This window comes from Pinus tabuliformis, chromosome 8 (assembly GCF_031772625.1).
Source record: "Pinus tabuliformis cultivar Carrire ecotype Pingquan chromosome 8, CPIR1, whole genome shotgun sequence".
NCBI classification, from domain to species: Eukaryota; Viridiplantae; Streptophyta; class Pinopsida; order Pinales; family Pinaceae; genus Pinus; species Pinus tabuliformis.
Genome location: NC_142294.1, coordinates 206,585,336 through 206,591,800, shown reverse-complemented (window position 1 = coordinate 206,591,800; position 6,465 = coordinate 206,585,336). Strand labels below are relative to the sequence as shown.

The window sequence follows — 6,465 nt, the reverse complement described above, 5'->3', positions numbered from 1 at the left end:
AAAAAAAAGGAACATTTTTTCAAAGGATTTAAATCCAAAGAATGGTTGTTCATTGTAAACAAGTAATTGTAGATGCAAGGGATAAGAAATCAATGAGATATATGATCACCACGACATCAATGTATAATAGATAAGCACAAAGAATAGATAAGCTAGGTTATCATGGCGTCGTCAGGTGGCCCTTTATCATATGATAAGTATATTTATGTTTTCCCATTGTTATGTTGTTATAAAAATACCTTTTTCATAATCTGTTCATGGACATAATCTGTTCTCTTAAAGTTCATGAAACTTTGTGCTTTGACATGGAATGTTGGGTTGTTTCAGAAGGCTCTAGGTACATTGAGAACATGGGTGCCTGCAAAATTTGAGGAAAGTTTGAGCCTTCATCAGTGCAATATTAAAAATATGGGTGCCTGATGAGCACCGAGGAATGTTTGAGCCCTCATCAATGCAAAAGTAAAAGATCAATTATATGCCACTACTCTCTTGAAGTTTCATGAAATTTTGAACTTTGACATGGAATGTCGAGTTAATTCACATGGCTCTGTAATTGTTCAACAAATTGAATTGTTGGTTCTTTTTACTGCAATGTTTCTGTATTTTCTCACGTAATTGGTCTAATACTGCAGACTAAGTTGTAACAATGTTGTATACACACCACAATTTGGGAATGAATTAGTGTTTTGGACATCAATCTAAATTGTTCTTCAAATATATTCTCAAATGTTAGATCTGTTATATGATCAAAACAACTCTCATTTTATTTACGGTGTTCATATTTAAGAAAGAAGCTCTTGCGTTCATAGCATCTTGACGTGCAGTTTTCTGAATCTGTTGCTTTTGAACCAAGTCAACCTGAAACATGCATTCTTAGTTATTCTAATGCTTTAATTATGAACTCTGTTACCAACTGCACAGCCAACTTTTCCATGAGTTCTAAAAACATGAAGCAAACAAGACACAAATCAAACCCCTTATTTGGTATTTTTGAAGAAGATTACAAACTTTGCCCATGCCCAGGTCTGATACCACTTGAAAGCTTGGTATTTCATATTCAAGTGTCAATGTTTGATACATGGGATGCTTGTGTGAATTTATTATCTTTCCATCATGGATCTGCATATCATATCTTTGTTTAGATGGACATAATGAATCACTTCTAGAGGCTATAGTTTCTTTTTTCTCCTTGTACACAAATAAACCCTTACATCCATACCAACCAATACATTATGCATCCTGTCCATACTCTATAACCTTCAATGCTTACATAAATACAAGTTTGTAGTTTTATAAAGTACACAAATAAAAAATATATCCATACCAACCAACACATTCTGTCTCCTTTACATAAGAAATCATGGTGTTGTCCATGCTTTTGATGCCTTCCTCCTGTCATTTGTGCTGTAGATGATCCATCCTCTTGTCAATTAATGACTTGAACCACTAACTTGACACTGCTTCATTGTGCACTATGACATTTTTATCTAACTTCTTCGGAAAATGAGGAACTGATGTGATTCATCTTAATGCAAAAATTTATAAGATTTGACAAACCCCTGTTCAGCATTGAAATTGATGATAGCATTCCATGTTATTAATTACCAATGTGTCTAATATTTTGACCCACATCTATGTAGATTTATATCATAAAAACTTTATAATCATGATTATTTAGGGATTGCATTAAGACCAGACCTTAAATGGAAGATAACACTCATCTTTTGCATGAATGTTGAACATTCTGAAATGCTACTCATGGGCAATTTTCTTTCCATAGGTAGGCATTTGATGTGAAAAAAACATTCCCTTAGTGAGCAATGAATTGACATTGATTAAATTGACTCGCTAGTTTACTTTCTTGTAGAGATATCACAAATTTGGTAATAATGTAAGACATGAATTAACCAAGTTAAACAACAAGGAACACAAATGTTGGTCAATTTATTGGTTTAAATCCTACACACTTAATTACCAATTTCGGGGTGTAGACTTGCAGGATACAAGCACTGTATATGCAGAGTTTAGGGCATTAGTGGCTTTCTAACTTATGCTACAAACCAATGACAAAAAACAATTTGAGAACAAATGCGACAAACACTTGTTCACTGGACATGAACTCAAAGAAACAATTTTGTCAGGGATGGTGTTTCACTCAGCGTTAATTATGAGTGTTGCTATCTCATTTACAAATGGAGCCCCTAGTTCAAATTTTCAACGAGGCCTAGCAAACTATAGCTATTATAAAAAAAAAAAAAGAACATTTGTTCGAAGGATTTAAATCCAAAGAATGATTGTTCATTGTAAACAAGTAATTGTAGATGCAAGGGATAAGATATTAAACTGTTTGAACTTTGCAATGATTTCCAATTGCAAGGCAACACAGAAATGTCAAAAGCTTAGATGTATCATGAAAATTGACAGATGTCTCATTAATGACTTTGATTCTATTAATTATCTGGTCCTGAGCAATTCTTTTTTCCTCCAAATTTGCTAAAATGCTCAATGCACGTCATAGAGTGTACTATCGTTTACCTCAAACGAGGACTTAAAACACAAACAAGAGCAATTTAATTTGAAATAACAGTATTTCACCAAAAATTGTTATAGAAGATATTGTTATGCTTTATACAAAATGCAATTCTAATATCTTGCATTTTCCATCTTCATTGGGAAGCCCAATATATACAGATAGTCAAACTAATCTTTTAGAAGTTGTACATAAAATGATATTAGAATTGTTGATCACCATAGGAAGTTGCAAATTAGGCTGGCACAAACAATGGAGTCATTTCATGTTCAGATCAGTTTTAATCTTCAAAATGCAGCTGCCGCAACGCTTACTTCAGTCAGTGTATGGCATGACTCATGTTATCAGTCACTCTTGAAATGTCAAAGTATTTTGGGCCGTAAAATCAGTAATTAATGAGCACTGCCGGTCAGTAACAGTCAGCATGTTTTTCAAAATGCTGTACACAAGCTGCTTTTTAGATTAGATGAACACTGCTGTGGAACAGGATATGTAGTGGTACACAATCTGCTCCTTTTGGGTTCCGATAATCTTATCTTGGAGATAGCAGATGCAAGAGCATCTACAAGGTCATATTTCCCTGCTGCTTGGATATCATACTCTGGTTGCTTTGCACGTGAGAGCAAATCCCCAGATAACACTCATCTTTTGCATGAATGTTGAACATTCCGAAATGCTACTCATGGGCAATTTTCATTCCATAGGTAGGAATTTGATGTGAAAAAAACATTCCCTTACTGAGCAATGAATTGACAACAAATGCGACAAACACTTGTTCACTGGAACTCAAAGAAACAATTTTGTCAGGGATGGTGTTTCACTCAGCGTTAATTATGAGTGTTGCTATCTCATTTACAAATGGAGCCCCTAGTTCAAATTTTCAACGAGGCCTAGCAAACTATAGTTATTATAAAAAAAAGGAACATTTGTTCAAAGGATTTAAATCCAAAGAATGGTTGTTCATTGTAAACAAGTAATTGTAGATGCAAGGGATAAGATATTAAACTGTTTGAACTTTGCAATGATTTCCAATTGCAAGGCAACACAGAAATGTCAAAAGCTTAGATGTATCATGAAAAATGACAGATGTCTCATTAATGACTTTGATTCTATTAATTATCTGGTCCTGAGCAATTCTTTTTTCCTCCAAATTTGCTAAAATGCTCAATGCACGTCATAGAGTGTACTATCGTTTACCTCAAACGAGGACTTAAAACACAAACAAGAGCAATTTAGTTTGAAATAATAGTATTTCACCAAAAATTGTTATAGAAGATATTGTTATGCTTTACAGAAAATGCAATTCTAATATCTTGCATTTTCCATCTTCATTGGGAAGCCCAATATATACAGATAGTCAAACTAATCTTTTAGAAGCTGTACATAAAAAGATATTAGAATTGCTGATCACCATAGGAAGTTGCAAATTAGGCTGGCACAAACAATGGAGTCGTTTCATGTTCAGATCAGTTTTAATCTTCAAAATGCAGTTGCTGCAACGCTTACTTCAGTCAGTGTATGGCATGACTCATGTTATCAGTCACTCTTGAAATGTCAAAGTATTTTGGGCCGTAAAATCAATAATTAATGAGCACTGCCAGTCAGTAACAGTCAGCATGTTTTTCAAAATGTTGTACACAAGCTGCTTTTTAGATTAGATGAACACTGCTGTGGAACATGATATGTAGTGGTACACAATCTGCTCCTTTTGGGTTCCGATAATCTTATCCTGGAGATAGCAGATGCAAGAGCATCTACAAGGTCATATTTCCCTGCTGCTTGGATATCATACTCTGGTTGCTTTGGACGTGAAAGCAAATCCCCAGACAAAGATTCATCTTCTCCATGCTCTGTCAGAATTGAATTTATGAACTGTGCTCTCCTCTCCCTTGTACGTGGAGATAGTGAAGGCAGGGATTCTGACCATTCATCCTTGACAGGATAGGTATGTTTTTTCCTTTTTGAACTGCTTGATCGCACCTTTATATTAGATTCTGTGTAAAACATGATCCAAGGGTGGCCTGCAGCAGCAAAAAAAGATATGATCATAAAATTCATATGTGCATAATTGCATCTTAGCAAAAAATACAAGACACCGCATACAAAATATGTAATTCTTGGTAGTACAATAATTTTACTTACTCAAAACTTCTTCTGGAGAAAGTCTCTTTCCAGCATCCCTGGAAAGCATCCTTGGTAACAAACCCTTTGCTAGTCCTGAGATAGACTGCCATTTTTCAGAATGAAAATCGAATTGGACTCGTTTTATTGCCTCAAATATGGCTTCAACAGATTCCCCACGAAATGGTAATACACCTATCAACAGTGCATGCAGGAGGACACCAGCAGCCCACACATCAACCTTTTCTGAATAGGTCCCTGCCAAAACTTCAGGAGCAACATACGCAGGGCTTCCCACAACACCTGATAAGTTTTGTCCTGTTAGAATAAATACAAGTGATGTTAATGAACTATAATTCAACATAAATCCATGGTTATTTAATAATGATAATAATGCCCTTGTCTGGATGTCATAAAATTATGTGTTTACTAAAATGAGAGACAGGGTTGATTACAATGAAGCTCAGAAATAAATACCTTTTGCAACCCGCATGGACAAGCCAGAATCAGCTAGCTTCAGTTGTCCTGTACTAGTTCGAAGAATATTCTCAGGCTTTATATCTCGATGGATGACGCCCATCTCATGGCAGTACTTAATGACCATTATTAATTCTTTGATCAATTTAGCAGCTTAGTGCTCAGAGTAGCATCCATTCCTAGACATCTCATCGATCAGGCGTCCACCAGAGCATAATTCCATCACAAGATGCAAAGATTCTGCATCTTCACACACGGCTTGGAGTGTGACAACACTGGGATGGCCTGAAAGATGTTGCATAATCTCAACTTCCTTATGCACGTTTTCTTCAGTCTTTTTGGGCAGAGTCTTGCAGGCCAGCTCTTCTCCAGTAGCCTTGCTCTTGCATATTCTTACCAGACCAAATTTGCCTCGTCCCAATTCTAGGCCTAAAGAATAATCAGTTTCAAGCTTCCGCTTCCTGCCAGTCCGAGTAGCATGATCAATGCAGCCAACCTTTCTCTTTAACCCTCGTCCTGGTGAATTAGGTAAACAACTCCTTGGAGGAGCAGTAAACAACTCCTTGGAGGAGCAGTAGCAGCTGCTGTAGGATGCAGATGCCGGGAACCCAATTCTTTGTCCCTCATCTTTTCTTTCCTCCGCTTCCTCTGCTGTTGGAAAGAAAGGTGTGTGGCCAATGATGTGGAAGATGCACCATCATCACATAGACGAGCTCTCTGTTCCAAAATGGCAAGATCTATTGCTGCTCCTTTTCGCTTCCTTCTTAATGAATCCAGAGCCAAGGTCTCTGGGGTTTCTCGACCACAGAGGACGCGAAGAATGACTATTTGTCAAATAGGAGCTAGGGAAAACAAATCAATCTGTGGATACAACAAAAAAAAACAGTAAATAAAACAAGAACAACCACTCATACGATTTGAAATGCTTCTTCAAAACAAAAAGCACGAGAAAACAAAGAATCAAAATTGCCTACTCTGTGTCAATATATGACAAGCTCATGATACCCTCCCGTTTTCTTCCTAATGCGCAGTCATTTTTACACTAACGAATACCCTATTTTCTAATTCACTAAATACATCAAATACCCTTCTCAATATTCCACCGAAATTAATCCAGAAGAATTATAGCGCTCTCTTTTCAAATCCCATCCCCAACATTATACATCCTACTACCGCAAATATGCCCCAACCCTCCTTTCCACACAGAGACGTGAGAAAAAGAAAGCCCTGAGCCCCAAAATTTAGGAATCGTTACATACCTCTGGCTCTGCTGATCGCATCAACTCCCACTAGAATATCCGTGAGAAAATTTCAATTTGGCATCCGTCAAGTGTATA

At 36.5% G+C, this 6,465-nt stretch overlaps 1 pseudogene across 1 annotated transcript; it reads right to left on the bottom strand.

The window, feature by feature from the left end:
• Positions 1–4,020: 4,020 nt before the first annotated feature.
• LOC149234851 (serine/threonine-protein kinase PEPKR2 pseudogene) lies at positions 4,021–5,959 on the bottom strand (annotated as a pseudogene). The gene is made up of 3 exons (XR_016245861.1): positions 5,129–5,959; positions 4,673–4,969; positions 4,021–4,551 (listed from the first exon to the last, which is right to left on the bottom strand). The product of XR_016245861.1 is annotated as a serine/threonine-protein kinase PEPKR2 pseudogene (transcript).
• Positions 5,960–6,465: the final 506 nt, after the last annotated feature.